This window comes from Vanellus vanellus (assembly GCF_965231255.1).
Source record: "Vanellus vanellus genome assembly, chromosome: 1".
In the NCBI taxonomy this organism is placed as follows: domain Eukaryota; kingdom Metazoa; phylum Chordata; class Aves; order Charadriiformes; family Charadriidae; genus Vanellus; species Vanellus vanellus.
In genome coordinates, this window is record NC_138905.1 from 138521047 (window position 1) to 138538840 (window position 17794).

Here is a 17794-nt window from a genome sequence, read left to right on the forward strand (position 1 = left end):
GAGTTGGGGTTGTTCAGCCTGGAGAAGAGAAGGCTCTGGGGAGACCTTATTGTGGCCTTTCAGTACTTAAAGGGGGCCTACAGAAAAGATAGGGACTAACTTTTTAGCAGGGGCTGGTACAATAGGACAAGGGGTAATGGCTTTAAACTGAAAGAGGGTAGATTTAGACTAGATATAAGGAAGAAATTTTTTATGCTGAGGGTGGTGAGACACAGAAACAGGTTGCCCAGAGAGCTGGTAGATGCCCCATCCCTGGAAACATTCCAGGTCAGGTTGAACGGGGCTCTGAGCAACCTGATCTAGTTGAGGATGTCCTTGCTCATTGTAGGGGAGGTTGGACTAGATGACCTGTAAAGGTCCCTTCCAACCTAAACCATTCTATAATGTGAATTTCTGAAGGCCGTTTGTGTGAAAAATGAAGATTCTCCTTTGTTTTCAGCGGGCAATTATGGTATAGCTTACCCAGTCATGACAGGTAACAGTTTCTGTGCTGTGTTATCTTGTTTGAGAATTTGGAAAAGTCAGGTGCTATTGCAGGTTTGATTGGGTATTTAGGCCTTCTTCAAGAAGAACTGGTGTATGTCACCTCAGTCTATATGAGGAAAGCCGGGGAGAGGATCTATAGAACTGTATATCCATGCATGCATCACCTGATATGGGAGCACAGGTCATGCTGTCAAGTGTTAGTGGCCTCCTGTCCTCAGTGGGATGTCCACTGAGACCTTAGATTTCTAATTCTGCCCCTTTGTCTTGATCAGTTAATAAACACTAATTATGCCTTACAAGCCTTACAGTTAAATATCAGGGGTATGTTTGGGCTGGAGAGGGATGCAGCAGCTGGCAGCAAGCAAAATATAGCTGCTATACCAGAAAAACTAACCCTGCATTAATATGATTCTTTTAGATTATTCACCTCCTCCATCATATCCTGTTTATGTTTTAATCACTTTCTCTAGGCACATACTGACACTCCCTCTTGCTGGCTTACCACCAGATGGACTTTAATAAACTATTGTTATATCTGGAAGCACTTTCCTAGCTCTTCATAATTGCTTCTTGTAGTACTTACACATGTGATGCAGAGATGTCAGCCTCCACAGCCATAGTTATTGTACTTACTGCTATAATTGAGCAGTGTATTGTTACTTCCTTTTTTTTTTTTTTTTTTAGAAGGAATCTGAATTATCTGAGATATTCCCTTGTTTCTTTCCAACTCACTCTTTTCTCTGTTCACCCTACAATATGTAACAAGCCCCATGTTCTGGACCTTACCATAGCTGTGCAACAAAAGGTAGGTAGGATGCTAATGATAATCTGCATTCTCTGAGTTGGCAGATTGGTGGCATGAAACCAACTTCTGCCTCCTCTCCTCTCCTCTCCTCTCCTCTCCTCTCCTCTCCTCTCCTCTCCTCTCCTCTCCTCTCCTCTCCTCTCCTCTCCTCTCCTCTCCTCTCCTCTCCTCTCCTCTCCTCTCCTCTCCTCTCCTCTCCTCTCCTCTCCTCTCCTCCTCTGGGATCATGGATTTAAGTGTTAAGGACGTTAATGTCTCATCTACAGTAGTGATACTCAACTGTTGCCAAGCCGTTTGACTGTGCAAGCATATTATGTGTAACCCAGTGGTGGTGACTGAGCAAAGTTCCCTTTGCACACATTTTTGGTGTGATATTTCTGTTTCCACCTCTAGCATTTGGAATAGTACAAAACCAGTATTTGGCAACTCCTTGGACACACAAAACTGTATTCTCTTTGTATGATAAAGCACATCACTAGAAAATGGTTGAATTTGCCACTATATCCTATGAATTATTGTAAGGAAAATGACACGTGTTTTTGTATAGCAAGAAAGTGTATCCACATCCAGCTTAATCTATCTTAATTGGTCTTTGATACTGATCTTTCCAGTACTTGGGAGTCCTTTCATTGCCACATTTTAACATCGCTACAGGTCTGTCTTACAACAAACTTTAGATTCAGGCCATGAATAAATCCTTCTGGCCACAAATGCATGTGCTTACAACAGAGGAACAAGTGTTGAGGGCTCTTAATTTCTCAAATGAACAATGTCTCCCCTAACTCTCTTTATCCTTAACAAAGGTCATCATTATTTCACCAACACCCATTAATGAAAGTTACATTTTGAGGAAAAATGTGTATAGAATTACAAGAAAATATATGGAATTGAGTGTGTCCCCCTGAGTCATCTGAAAGAGCCATTCAGGCAGACAACCCTTGCTTCTTAAAACTTCAACATCAAGAGGCCTTCAGCTGAAAATGTAGGGATATAGGGTAACAGATTGCTTGAGAAGAGTCTAATATTATCTCTCTGTCTCAGACTTTTCTCCAGAAAGCATAACCACAGTATATGATCATTCCTCCTGGGTCCAATTTGGTCCAATGGGATGGAAAGTGATTTGTGACTCAGAATAATTTTATGAGCTCTAGGTATAAATCATTGTTGGCAGGGATGATTTAGCAGTTTCAAGAAATGGAAAGAGGCATTTCAGGGAAAGGAAATACTACAACATTCCTCGAACACCAGTGACAGTCTCCAAAAAGGCCTGCTGGGCCCCTTTGGCACATAAGTGCCATCCGGAACTGAAAGAGCATTTCTGAAGAGTAGAAATGAACCTCAGTTACTGGTTCCTGAGAAAACAGCTTCTGTCCCTCCTGAGAGCCATGGCACTCTTACTATTGAAAAAACACAAATGTTCCCTCAGAGAGAGTCAAACAAATACAAGTGTTGGAATGATGTCATGATTTTTTTGTGTGTCCACCAGCTTCACTATTCAATGTCCTCTTTGGGAGCTTGAATAACATTTGGTTTAGGGAGTTTTCTGTGAAAATTAGCTCAAACTTGGAGGACTTTCCAGCGCTTGTATTTCATTCTGACCTGCATGCTACTGGAGGGATGCTACAGGGAATAGAAGCATTCAGGACGGAGTTTCATATTTACTGTTACTGTCGCCAGGTGAGATTTGGAAAATAATCCTGGGAGCTGAAAATCACCTTATAGACACTGTGGTTGTTTTTCTGGTTTTGTCTCAGGTAAGCCAGCAGTAAGGCTAGTATGTAGTGTTCAATGGTATGTTATTCTTTTGTGGAATGCCAGTTTCATACATTTCCACCTATTTGTCCCACCTTCACTTTAGGTCCCACCTCCACATTACCATTACTGTCCCCTCAGTTGGTCCCACCAAGAGCAGTACCAGCACAGCCAAGGGGGCAGCAAGTCCTTATAGTGAAGTTGAGGTAGTGGGAAAGGAGGCAAGAATGCCTTAAACTGGCCTTACTTATGGCAAAAATGCATCAGTGAGCTATATCCATGAGAATTCAGCAAAGAAATGTTGGTGAATGGGTCTGCTGCTGAAGGGAGGATACGTTACCATTCAGTCTCTGACAATACAGCTGTGTTTTTTATGGGGTGTCACTAGTAGTTAAAAAGTAGTGGCAAAGCTTACATTTTGTTATTCAGATCTGCAATGGTGGTCCTGAAATCACAAAGACAGGTGGTTTGTCGAAGAGAATAGTAATTAGCAGTAACTGAGCAGACTGCTAGACATTTGAAAATCTGGTTGCGTGGTTGGGCCCAGAGTGTGGTGGTTAATGGTTCACGGTCCACCTGGAGGCTGGTTACAAGTGGAGTTCCTCAGGAGTCAGTGCTGGCACCTATTGATGATGTTTAATACATTTATCAGTGACCTGGAGGATGTGATGGAGTGTATCCTCAGCATGTCTGGTGATGAAGCCAGACTGGTGGGACCAGTGGATATGCTTGAGTGCAGGGTGGCCATCCAGAGGGACCAGACAAATACAATGCCCTGCACTTGGCATGGACTAACCCCCTACATTGGTATGGGCTAGGCCAGGGAGCAGCTCTTCTGGATAGGACTCAGGTGTTCTGGTGGCTTTAGGCCAAACATGATCCAGCAGGGAGCCCTGGCAGCGATGAAGACTAACAGTGTCCCCGGCTGCCTCAGCAGAAGTATATTCAATAGATCAAGGAAGCAATTTATTTCCTCTGCGCAACACTTGCAAGATCACCCCTAGAGTATTGCATCCAGATTTAGGCCGCTGGTGCAGGAAAGACATGGAAAAACAGGAGAGAGCTCAGGGAAAGGCCCCCAAGGTGGTGGGGGCTGGAGCACTTGCCCCATGAGGAGAGGCTGGGAGAGCTGGGGCTGCGTCAGCCTGAAGGACACACGACTTTGGGGGCACCTGACAGTCATCTTACACACAGTCATTTTATTACCAAATGTATTCATTAATAAGCATGCTGCTAATTTTATTTTTATCTCCTCCTTGGTTTTTAATTCTCTACTCTAATTTGGCCTTACAATTCAGTAGCTATTCCATTATGCCAGAACAATTTGATTTGCTTTGTAATTCCACTATCTATATTATTTTGCATGGACAATGTTAATTACAGATGTTCTTCTTTCATGTATCTATGAGGTACTCATTTATAATAAAAAAAAAGTGTTACTCTGCCTCTTAAAACATAGTTTTATAATGGCAACATAGAACAATTTTTTATAATGATTACTTACCGCACCTCTATAGTGAGAATAGATGTAGTGGTCTGCTCCAAGAGCATAAACCAAGCATGAAAAGAAGTTTGTAGCTGTATCAAATAACAGGCAAAACTGGAATATATTTGAACATATTACTTTGACTGTATAATACTACTTGCTTTTTCCTCTTGCATGCAAACTTAAAAAAGCCTCTGGAATGCAATGTTTGAGTGTCAAAATATAGCTTTATTTTCCCTTATGCTTTTTTTTTTTTTTTTTCAGATGTTTCCAGGCTGTTACCTGCATGTGATTTCTTGCATTCAATTATACTTGTTCCAGCCTTGTTTCTTGTAAGGACATAAATGGCCATTTCCAGAAATCTATACTCTGGTTCCTCTTTTTCGATGTCCACTGTATGCTGTGAGATTCCTACTCTGAACCCCTGCAAAGGGATTATGGGAATCATCTAGAATCATTCAATATCATTTATTTTCAGTGATAGCATAGTATATCAAGTTCATGGAATTCACCACTCATTCATGGTATATAAGAGTATTTATGGTGAATGGGAGTTGAAGATATTTCTGGCAGGTAATTCATACTTGTAGTACTACACCTGACTGTATCTCCTTCTCCTTAGTTCTCCAGAGATGCAAGTGCATGCTTAGCTGTATCCACGCATTCCCTTCCTTTATATTTACTCCTATTTTACAGAAGTTCTGAGCATAGTTGAAGCTGTAAAAAAGGACCAGTGGCCCATAAAAAGCAGGTGGATGGGATTCTTTTTAAGCTGTAAAGGTTTTGCTAATTCACACTAGCTGACAAATTGCACTTTATAGGGAAATTAATTTGTTTTGAATCACCAGCAAAGTGATTCTTGTGTGATGTCAAGAAAAAGCTGAAGTCTCAAAGCTGTTAATGGGAGAGTAGAACAGCCTGGCTTAGGATTCATCTGACACAATGTGACTGTCTTGCAGTCTAGGTGCCTACAGAGGAGCCAGGTGCCTCTACTTTCTTCACAGATCAATGGAAAGAATCAGATACTTCTGTAGTGATACACGACATATCCTATAGTACTTTCTCAAGAGAGGGTAGATGAAAAACTCATTTTTTGTCTCTCACTACAGAGTCTAGGGTGACTAATTCATATAACTACATGGAAAATGTCTAACATGAGATAAGGAGGACTCCCTCTCCAGATATCACCAAATTTCCTCTGAGTTTAAAATTGAAACAAACAAGATCAGGAATATTGTTCTTCATCTGCTTTTGCAGTGGTTTAAGAAAGAAAATGCATAAAGAGATTAGTTGCTCTTAAAAGATTCGTGCACTCTAGAAAACTGGCCATGGAAGCTGCTCTGAGCACTATCTTTGTAATGGGATGGAACAAGCTGCGAGTTTCATGATATTTGGAGAGGTTAATACAAATATATCACTTCCATTTAGTTTTAAATTAGTTTATTGTTGGATGGAGCATACTGCTGTGTTCCAGGCCTGCTTATGACATGTGACTCTTCAACAGCCTTCTGAGCTATTTATTTCTAATAACGTCTTCCCTGAAGTTCTAACATACCATGAGGAAAAAAAAAATTCTTTCTGACGTTATTCTGGTCTTGTTGCCATTTTCAGCCAAAATCTGTAAATGGATAGTCCCCATGGGAGCATGAATAGGCAATGCAATATTTGAGATAGGAACACAATTTAACCTTTGCAAAGGGCAAATGCTAATGCTGTTTTGTAATCTGCTGCTTGCCTAACCCAGCATCCATATCCTTTTATCTGATTCTACTTACAGTCTAAATTCTTCAAAGCCTGAGGAACATGTCCAGTAGAAAAGCTTCCACTGGTTTCTGTAGGCTTCATTAAGGCTTAAAACTGCATATTTAGCGGCAAAGGGTCAGTATAAAAAATTCTAACACTTGAAGTGCTGGACTATATCTGGTCAAATTCTGGATTTCTAGCTTTTAACTGTAAAGTCAGATCCATATTCATTTAGCTGTCTCCAAACCAGCTCAAACTACCTTTTGAGTTATTCTGGACTGACAAAAATGTCTCTAATTTGGAAAAGTGTTTGACATTTATAAAGGAACTAAAATGAGTAGTCTGCTACCAGGCTGTACCATGCTATTTTTAGTATACTACTTTTAAAAATAACATTTACAAAAATGATAACACTGTCTTGTAGACAAAGCACTGTTTTCATAGGACTGAAACACTGACAAGTCTTTGGATGAGCTGTAAATCTTCCCCACTCCTGACTGCACCTACTTGGAGGGCACTGAAGACCATTGGGTGCAAGCCAAGGAGTTCATAAGTGTCCTTAATCTAATTCCTTGGCACAAGTGATTGATACCGCGCTTGTAGTAAGAGGCTAATGAGTCTTTGCTTAATAATGAAAACTATCTAGATGAGATGAAAGACTAATGCATTTCACTCTGCTAACTGTCCTTGTTGCGAAGAGTACTTAATTTTTTGTGAAGCGCCTGAGTGGAAGAGCAGATGCCTCACTTTGATTGTGAATGATATCTTTAAGCTGCTGCAGTCTGTAAACTTTTGCAAAAGTATTCTTGCCTTACTTCATAGGAACGACTTCTGTGGGCCATGAAGTGGAATGTCTATAGAAAGCTTGAAGGCGGTTTAGTGAGTGAGGTCATGTGGTGGAAAGAACAGGTGATTCAACCTGTTTCCCTGTGACCAGAAAGGTCAGGTCTACAAGAGGCCACCTTCATTTGGTTCTCTGAAAGAGAAACTGCATTTTTACACAGTTGTCCAGTTCAACAGATTTGTTTTTCAGAATTCCTTTTTCTCCTCTCTCGCCAGCCCTTACATCCACACACTAAGACAAAGACAGCTTGTACATCACCACCTGCAAAAATTAGGGCTGTTTCCCCCATTTACTGGAAACTATCTCATTGCAATTTCCTATTTTGACTCACAGGGTAATGGTAGCTCACTTTCTCGGGGGAAGATAGTGTTCCCTGACACTTGAGTTTCTAATGTTTTGACTGAAACAGCAGGTTAGATCCAGAGACCCAATTAATTGTTATGCACTTTTCATAGATGAGCTTGAACCCAATGAATCTTGCTGTGAGATTCACAGTGATATTAAAATACTGGGAAATGTCTTCAGTCATGAATCTGTACGGTCCAGATCTGAAGCAAAACAATCAACAACCAGTTTCAGTCTGATGCTGATGAGTTCACCCAGATCAACTTTTCCTTAATTGCCATTTTCTAGTTCACTTGAACGCTGGTTGCTTTTCTTCACTGAATGCATGGATACAACTTCATTTTCATGTTCACACCACCTGTATCAATACCATCCTTAGCAGTAAGCTATTAAATTTTCTTTCCCTCCACACTTGTTGCTTAGGTAATAGAATAAGGAATGCTTTAAAGTGCAATCAACATTCTTTAGAAATCTAGATATTTTTGTATAAATCAACTGAGGTTAAGAGAGATTAAAATATCTGTTTCAACCTCTGTCTCTCAGGGACTGACCAAATGTAACTCTTTTGGGAATGTTAAAAGAAAAAATCACTTTCAAGGAAAATAATTGTCAGCGAGGTCGAATATGTGATTCTGTTTTGTTCAAAATACATGTGTACATAAATTATATATCTGAAGAACTTTGTTAACAGATGCACCAAGCGAAAGAGCCATCCAGTTTGAACTGCTAACAGATTAATTCTAGGCATCATGTGAAATATGACTAAGAGTCACTGTTTCCCCAGCAACACTCTTGCAAAGGACAGCTCTAAATCTTCGTGGAGAGAAACAGACATTATTCTTATAGAAATTTCCGTGCATACAAACAGTTTTGCCAAAGGCCTGGGGTGTGCTTTGGAAAGTCTAAGGTCATTATAAACAATAACAAGGTAAAACAAAATTGTGTGCTAAAAATAGTGTGTCACTGGAAGCATCTTTTAAAGTCACTGGTGTGTTTTATTGGAACAAGTTACTTATGTCCTCAAAATATTTAAAAACAAGAACGCACCGATTAGAGCAGACACTTTAAATATCCCTTCCAGGGGATGATGTTCCCTGAGGTGCTTTGTAAGGGCTCCAAATTCTCTGGCTTGCTTCAAATTTTTAACCAGTGGTTGCCTAACATAAGCATGAAATGCACCAGGCGCAGACACCTCAGCCCTTTCTTGCCTCCCAGGAGGACTGCCTAGCCCAACTCCCTGGCTAGGTAGCCTGATTTACTTTCCCAGAGTTTCCTCAAATCACTCTGAATACTGTTTTGTCACAGGGTCCTTGATCATTTTCCAGCTGAATAAAAACATTATCTCAGGGCAATCCTCCCCTTCCATGCAGAAACTGTTTCTCTTCCACTCGGCAATTACATCTCCTGTCCTCCCACCCGTTCAAAACCCTGCAGAACATCATCAAGTCCTGGGATAACGGCAGCAAGTCCATTTACATGGGAAAGCTATACCAGAAAAGCAAGATGTGTATTTTTAGCTATTACAAATAAGATTTAGCAGTAGGAGACAGAGGGAAGCGTTAAAACTATGTGACCTGTCAAGTCTCTGTGGACCAACTGTTTGGGAACCTTTGAGATGGCAAGATACGCCATACTGTGAGCACATGTAACCCTATTTTTGTTTTCCTTTAAATCCCTAGACTATTAATTCCTTTTTAAAAAATTAATTAAAAAAGGAAAACAAACCAACCCTTTCCAGCAATCCAGCAATAGTAACTTTTTTTTTTTTTGGCAGAGGGGTATTTTTACCACTAATTTTTAAACAGTTTTTGTTGTTTTTTCAAGGTGCCCTTGAGATTACTCTGTGGTTGGCAGGAATACTAAAATGTGCTAGCATCAGAAAGAAGGAAGCACTGTAGCAGCTGTTTCATGCCAGCACATACCAGGCAAGTGTTTTCCCCATTTGCAGTTTTGGTGAAAATTTTGCAGGTGGGTGATTTTCACTTATCTTTTAGTTTGTGTATGGCCTTAGCACGGATCGCGCTGGCTGAATTTTGGAAACAACAAATATTTTGAGAACCTTAGCTGAAAAGAAAGGATTTTCTTTTGCTCCACTGAGCTGAAAATACAAACTTGGCAGGGAGTAAACTGTCATGATTGGCCATATCACTCAGTCGCTATTGAAACAGAAATGCCCTTTTGCAAAGAGTTCATCCAACAGAGTCAGTGAGAAGGAGATCATCCTAGTGCAGTCAACAACACAGAAAAGACAGGATGAAAATAATATTTCCTAGCCCTTCTAACATTTTGCTCATGTCTTTTTTGTGCCTTCCAAAGATTAATGGGAGTGACTTGTTTCCTTCAAATACATAGTTGAAATGTTGGGAATAAGATGCCATACGTGGTAAGAATAGCATTGATTCAAAACCGAAGTAAGCCTAGTAAAAGTAACAGATTATCCAGATTCCATTATCTTAACTGCCCTTGAGTGATGTAAATATCATATGTGGACACATTATATATTTCATTAAATTTAAATTTTGGACATTTTATGAATGTCTATTTAATTCATCAGACATCTTAAGAATCTGCAAAACATTTCACTTAGTATCTGAATCTCAGGCTGAATAAGACTGGTGATATCCGAAATACAAAGCCAGTCCTACAGTCAGTTCCTCACAAGAAAAAACAGATAATTTTTCATATACTCACTGAAGGGTACTCTCCCTGAATATAAGGGAGATGTAAATGTAAATTTTAACTCAAGACCAGGGCCATGAGTAAAAGTAATTACCTTATTCACATTATTAATAAAAGCAATTGCAATTGAATTTACAGGGTTATAACAGAGAAGATAATGAAGTCTACTGCTTCTGCTGGAAATAAACCAAGCAAGTAGAATGTGAAACCCTCTTCCCACAACCTTTTGGAGTCTGCTGCTAGTACCCCCTGTTAGTACAAGAACACCAGTCAGATGGAGAGATTGCACGTATGCAGCACTGAAAGAAAACATTTGGTGCACAGGCAGAAGAGAAATCCATACAGAAAGCAAAAGTGTCTATAGAATCTGACAGGAGCTTTCCCCATTTGTGTGACTTCAATTACAAATTCATAGCACTGGTACCACGTTCACTTTGGCTTGCAAACAAATAGTTGGTCTCCTCGCTGTTCCTACCAGTCACCTGCACAGTCCAGCTGACACAAAGGGCATATTGTTGTGGTCGCCTGCCTTATCTGACACGGTAGAGAATGATATGCAACAAAGTTCACAAGAAACTCCCGTGTCACTTTTTTTTTTTTTGCCTAATGAAACAGAAGAAGGCAAAGCCACAGTTTCTCTCCTTATTTTCAATTTTTGCTTATTCTTCCCTACTCTCCCACTCCTTGTTCTCTTTTTTAAAGAAACATGTTCAAAATAATGGCATGCACCTTATTTGGGCATAATTTACAGTGAGGTGTGGCAGAAGTGTGTTTTGTTGAGAAAGCAGAATAAGAAAACTAGTTCCTTTGATTTAAAACTTTCAATATTTCGAGTTTGATTGGTAAAAAGGCTATTTCTTGCAAGTGACACTATTGAAGCCAACCCTGTTTAGTGTCCTTTAACTACCTTTGGCTTCTGAAGGAGCTCTGCATATTAAGATTTTCAGGACTGGCTGTTTTACTCATAGTTGTAGGTGGAGTCATCCTGAAACTATTGGATTTGAGTTAATCCTCAGGGTCTACCTGCAGACCTGCCTGAGTCACCTGTTTCAGTAGGACTCAGTGGACACAGCCAAGCTAGGGTGCTGTAAAGTATGGGATCATACAATGACGTCCGTGTATCCAAACTCAGATCATCGTACTATATACCTACAACTATATTCAAGCATATACATAATATTGGATGATATTTCAAAAGACATGAAAACATATATATTTTGCACAAAGCACTTTATTTTGCTAGGCCTGCCAGGCCAACCAATCCTCCCCAAAGCAATCCTGCGCCCACAGAGCAAGGATGGGCTGAGATGCTAAGTAGACTCAGCAGACTGGTCCTCCAGCCTGATCCTTCGTCCAGCTCACAACCTGCTCCCTAGTTGACCCACAGGGTGGGCTCTGGGAGACATGGGTGAGAGGGCAGATGGGGCCAGGAGACTGAAGATCATAAAATCATAGAATCATAGAATAGTTTGGGTTAGAAGGGACCTTTATAGGTCATCTAGTCCAAACCCCCTGCAATAAGCAGGTACATCTTCAACTAGATCAGGTTGCTCAGAGCCCTGTCCAATCTGATCTGGAATCTTTCCAAGGATGGAGCATCTACCACCTCTCTGGGCAACCTGTTAGAGTGTTTCACCACCCTCATTGTAAAAAAATTCTTCCTTATATCTAGTCTAAATCTATAGTCTTTTAGTTTAAAGCCATTACCCCTTGTCCTATCACAACTGGTCCTGATGGGGCATTTCTAATGGAGCACTTCTGCTCCAGGTTCCTCACTTTGGGATCTCAGCTTTGAAAATACTGAGCTATGTCCTTAGAACGTATCAGTACATTTTTTTATGATAATTTTTAATAACATAGCTGAATCTTTCCTGAAGAGGAACTGATATTGTGTTTCACATATGAATTGTTATATTTTTGTCTGTTTTGAAGGGCTTTGTACCTGATGATGTCATTAATATGCTGCTTTATTACCAACCCCAGAACATTCATATATGTGATCAAAACTAAAAGTCTTGTGTCTCATCTCTTACTGTTTACATTTCACTTTTAACCTCTTAAATATTTCTACCACGTTTCTCAATTATATCCTTGATGGTTTTCTACATATGAATTCTTTTTTCTTTGTGGTGTTGAAGGAACTTTGCTTCCATAAAGGTCACACAGTTTATCAAAATAAAGCAAAGTGGAGGCCATCTTTTCTTGAGACATCGAGACATCGAGACATCCGTATATCAAATGCAATGTTCTGGCAACACAAAAAAACCTGCTACAGAACACATTGTAGAGTATTTTGCAGATATGTTACTGCTATATGCCTTCAGTGTCTGTGACACCAGCAGAGACAGGGGGATGAAAGCAACTCAGTCATACCTGGGCTGTTTTTGAGAAGGTTGAGGGTACACTGAACATGGTGAACAATGGCATGGGAAATGCTCCTCTGCAAAGCACAGAAGCTGTGCTAGTTTGAGGGCCTAGCCTACAAGTGGAAGAACATCTGCTGAATGTGGAAATGTGCCCGCACACACACGGTGTGGACCTAGAGGGTTTGACAGAGCATGGTGAAGTCTGACCACACGCAGACATTGGTGAGGACAACCTGTGCAGGTATCCATGCCCCAGCGTAGTCTGTGCTGACAGCTGTACCCCTACCACAGCACCACATTTAGTACCCTATCCAGTTCAACTCAGCCTAGGTCAGAGATTGTGTGCTTCCCAGCTGCTCTTTTGAATCCTAGGACTCATTAGGAAACAAGAATTATTCCAGGGTAACTCAAGCAGAACTTAACCCACCCTTTCAAATGTGCATGGGGCGGCAGGAGTTTTTGATTCAGCTTCCTCATCATGTAAATTATTAAGATTTTTTCACAAATAATTGCCAGTTCAGATCTTTACCTGTTATAAATTACTTAATTTTCCGGTAGTTATGTCAGTTTACACCACTGAAAATCCAGTCTGATGACATAATTGGAAATCAAGGATAAAATGCTAATCTCCAAGAGCATCATAGTCTCTTCACACAGATGTTTCCATAGCAACATAACCATCGTGATACTACCATGGTGAATGGGGGGTTTATGTGATTTATTTCCTTTTCTGTGATTTTTTTAAAATGAAAGAATATGGATGGGGACAGTATAGAAATAATACTAATTGATCCACAAGTAAAGGGAAGGATTTGGCTGAAAAAAACGTTATGTGTCTAAGGGGAATACATAAGCATGTTATGAATGAGAAGCGAGACTGTGGTCTCTCTCTCTAATATACGTGTATTTTAGATTAAAAAACCTTGGCAGTATTTCTGTAGATGTATAAAAGTCTCCACCAAAAACACTACACATTCTTTACAAGTATTAATTTTCTCACTAACATGAATAGTATATTAAAGTGCTAAACCAACCTCATCTCTCACAAGCAGAGCCAATCTCCTGAGGCAATCAACCCAAGTCAGTGAACATCCCTGTGTAAGCCTGTTCCCCAGTGTCCCTTTCCCAAATGCCCAAGTCCTTGAGCAGCAGGACTAATGATGCCTGGTTTCCTAAGGCTTTGTGTCTCAGGTATCTAATGCAGTGCAATTTCTAACTGGAGCATTTTTGACATTTATGGCAGTCATGTTAGCTCTCCTGTATCAATTCTCTGCTATGTAATATAAGTTAGGCTCATTCGTCTCCCAGTATAAGAACTGACAGGGTCCATCTTCCATGTCTTTTTTTGAAAATTTTAGAAAATTAGCATATTTAAGATCATTATCCTATCAAACTCCATCCCATCAAACATGGCTGAAATTGATGGGCTAAGAAGTGTGAGTGGGCAGGCAAGTACATTTGCTGTGAAGACATATCCTTCTTCTCTATGAAAAAAAGATGAATGAGCTTCACAACATATCTGAAAAATAAGAATCTGAACCTTTTGTAGATTAATTGTCTTAACTGTAAGGCCCTTCACCAGTTTTGTGCTGCCCTGTCTGTGATCCAACATGCACTGAGGGAGCGCAGGGATGGTGGGGACGATGACCGCTGGCTTGGAAACCACTGAGAGCTGAAGGTGCGGTGCAGGTGAGGAGAAACAGAAACCACCTCTGAAGAGGGGAACTGATGGCCAGGGGCAGGACCCGCCTAACCAGCTATTCAGGTTTGCCAGAAGAAATTATCTCTGTACCCGCAGAATAAAAATGGGTCCCTTGTTTGGATGTTTTCCAGGGTAGAAGTGATTTTAGGGACTTTCCTCAACCACTAATGATTTATGAGGCACTTACTGGAACAGCTATGCCAATAAAAAATAATGTGAGTAAATCAAGCATTATCAGCAGCTACTTGTTGCTACAGATAAGACTGGGATACGTAAGTTTTCTAAACTTGTATGTATTTCATGCAGATTCATGTAGTCTCTTCAGTTTTACTAACCACTGGAACTTCAGTTGGGTGTTTCCTAAAGCCTTGGCTGCACCTTTCAAATTTCCTATCCTTACTTCCCCAGAAGGAAACCCAGGAGAAACTGGTACTCTCAGAAACCCTCACCTGCTCTTCCCCTGACACAAGGCCCTGCTTTGCTGAGCAGAGGAGCTGTGACCTGCCGGGAGATCCCAGGCTGGCACAAACCAAACCCACCAGCACAAGGGTCATCATGCTCCTGCAGCAGTTCCCCTGAAGTCGCCCCGTGAGGTCCTCCCAGTTACCAGGGTGAGCAGGGAATCTGCAAAGGAGCTTGTACCAGGGGAGGTACAGCTTCAGGCTTTCAAAAATGACCCTGTTCCCAGATTTGATGTAAGTAAAGAAGAGCCTCTCTGCTAGCCCACCATCACTGGGATAGCTTGACTTTTTTCTTGAGCTCATGGGTTGTTTTTTAATTCTAACAGCACCGGAATCAGGGACTGTGGTGCTGGATGGTGCTCTGACTCCTGCTCGGACATATGCTCTCAGTATCAACAATACCCGAAGTTAGGAGATGGCTTAAGGCACCCTTCACATCTCTGTAAAAATGAAATCTTGTACAACCTTACTGTCAAAACCTGAATTCTACTCAGTTTTATGATGACTTTATGTTTAGCCCACATTTGCAAAAAAAATCCAGATTGGAGACCAAAATGAAAATTGGATGTGCAGGTTGCAACATCCCATTAACCCGCAGGGACACCGGGTTTGAACAGAGAGATGCCTAACCTCCCACGGGTGATCCTGCAGGGACACCATCAGCCCTCCATTAGGCAATATCTCCTCCAATGGCAAAATTTGCCCACGTGGACAGATTAAGGCTGTCTTCCAGACCTACTCTGGAGCAATCTGAAATCGGGCAGGTGGTTGGATCACAAGCTAGCCCCAAAATCAGGGCACATTATAAATCCAGGCTTGTATTGCTTGCCCGTGGCAGAGATGGAGTGCCACAAGCAGAATCTGAACCCTTGTTAAAACTTTCCTATTTTCCTGTTTAAAACTTTCCATTACGGTTTTGGTTGAGCCCTTCAAAGTAACCTGAGCCAAAGAAGTTCTTTCCTCAAAAGTGTAAAAAGGATACAATTTGAAATGATACTGCAAGTATGAAGTGGAAACAAACTTAATATTTAAGGGTGTCTGCATGACGGAAGAATTGTTTTGTTTTTAAAACTGAAATTTAAGAGACCATAAATCCAATAATGTGGTGTACTGTCTTTAGGCCTTTTTGGAGAGAAATCACAATATTTATTTAGAAATGCCATTCATTGACCATGTTAATAGCTTTGGGTTTTTTCTGAGTATAACTTCACAACAAATTTTAGCATGTGTATTTTTAGTGTTTATGGCTGGCAGCTGGACGACAGAATAGACAATATTATTATGGATTATAGGATCAATAATCCACGTGCTAAGAAGGATTTATGTAAGAGACCGTAACAGCTTAAGCTTCAATAAATAACATGTAACAGAGGACAGAAATAACAGGCATTCTCTAAATAAAAATAACAATGTTTTTCTGTATCAGAAAGGAAAATAATACATGTAATATTAAAACCAAAATGCATTTTTTAAAAAAGGTAAATAGAATGAACACCATTGCTTTGTAAGAGGCTTAAGTACATATTTGCATGAATCAAAATATGTTTTGAGGCCTGAAAGATCAGAACAAAAGAAGCTTTTCTTGTCTCTGCCCATTTTATCAGCTTCCATGATAAAAAAGAATTTTTTCTTCTTCCCTGTTTGAAGCTCAAATCACAGTCCCTGAGGGAATTCATGAGGCAGCGGAGGAGGTGAAAATAACCTCTACATTTGAATACTACAAAAGCCAAGACATCACAAAAATATATTGGAGCTGATATTTCATTCAGGGTTTTGTTTTGCCCCATATTCCTTTTTTATGTGAGGTAGTGCATTTCCTCTTTTGCAGAGGGAGCATCAGTCTAAACACTAAACATCCTGGCTTTCACGGTCTATAAAAAGAAGTAAATATGATCAAAACATTATTTTTATCTTTTTTTTTTTTTTTTTTTTGCCTCAGAGATACAGCAGTAGCTTTGATTTCCTTAATTACACCCATCACTCTGGAAAGGTCATAGTCTAATTCTGGTTACTATTCTGGGAGCAGAAGGAATAATTTTGAGTTTTTTCACCTGCTTTCACAATATGGTGAGGCTTCCTTCTTCTTTCTTTTACAGGAACAGCTACATCCTCCAGAGATTTCACCGGCATGTGACTAGTCAGTCAACAGGAAATTATTTACAGTTTGATTTTTAATTACTTGTGATAACTCAAATGCTTGAGAAACTGTAATCCAAGCAGAAACCTCCCCCTCACTGAGAAAACTCAGTTCATTTACACTGTGTTGCCACGTGCTTCATATTTACAAATAAACCAGCCAGACCAGGTTAAACTTCTCTGGTTTTCTTTTGTTTGCTTTCCCACTCTGTGTGTATAGGAAACCCTGAGCATGGTTCAATACAAAACCACAGCGGATGACATCTTGCAGATGACGTCCCCGCATCTCAGGGACCACCAGTGACTGTCGTCCGCACAGTATATAGCAATACCGTCCTTGGTATCCAAAGAGCTGCAGGCTGCAAGGTGCTAACCCCTTTGGCCTTAATCCAGCAACACATTTAAACATGTGCTTACCATTAAACACCTGAGCTGCCCTGTGGGCTTTGGCTGAATTACTCGTGTCAGAGCGCTCTGCTGGATGACAGCCAGAGCACTCAGCACCGTGCTCTGGTTTCAAGGAGGAAGAGAACAGAGAAAGTTCATCTGCTTGCTGGTGACTAACAAATGCCGAAGATGCTACAGCTCTTTTTCTTAATTGCTGGCCTGATTTATTGCCTCCTTTGGCCTTAACGTGATTAAAAAAGGCTCCACATGATTAGCTAGCTAAACCTATGACTTTTCTGGCTTTTCCAGTGAAATGACGTTGCTAGCTGATGTAAATCTGGATCATTCCACCATTTCACTAGTTTACCTCATCCCCCTGCTTTCCAACAGATAATGGATGGTACCAACGGATGCCCTCTTTATGGGCTTATCAAAGGCATTATTATAGTAAAACCCACCCATCAACATAATTTCTTTTCTTGTTTTGGTTTCCTCAGCTCCTTTGAAACAATGAGTCCAGCTTTGAACAGCAGTGTGTTTGTAAATACTCTTTCAGAGTGCTGTATGAGTAGTTTATAGTTCAGTAGAATACTTCTTGCATC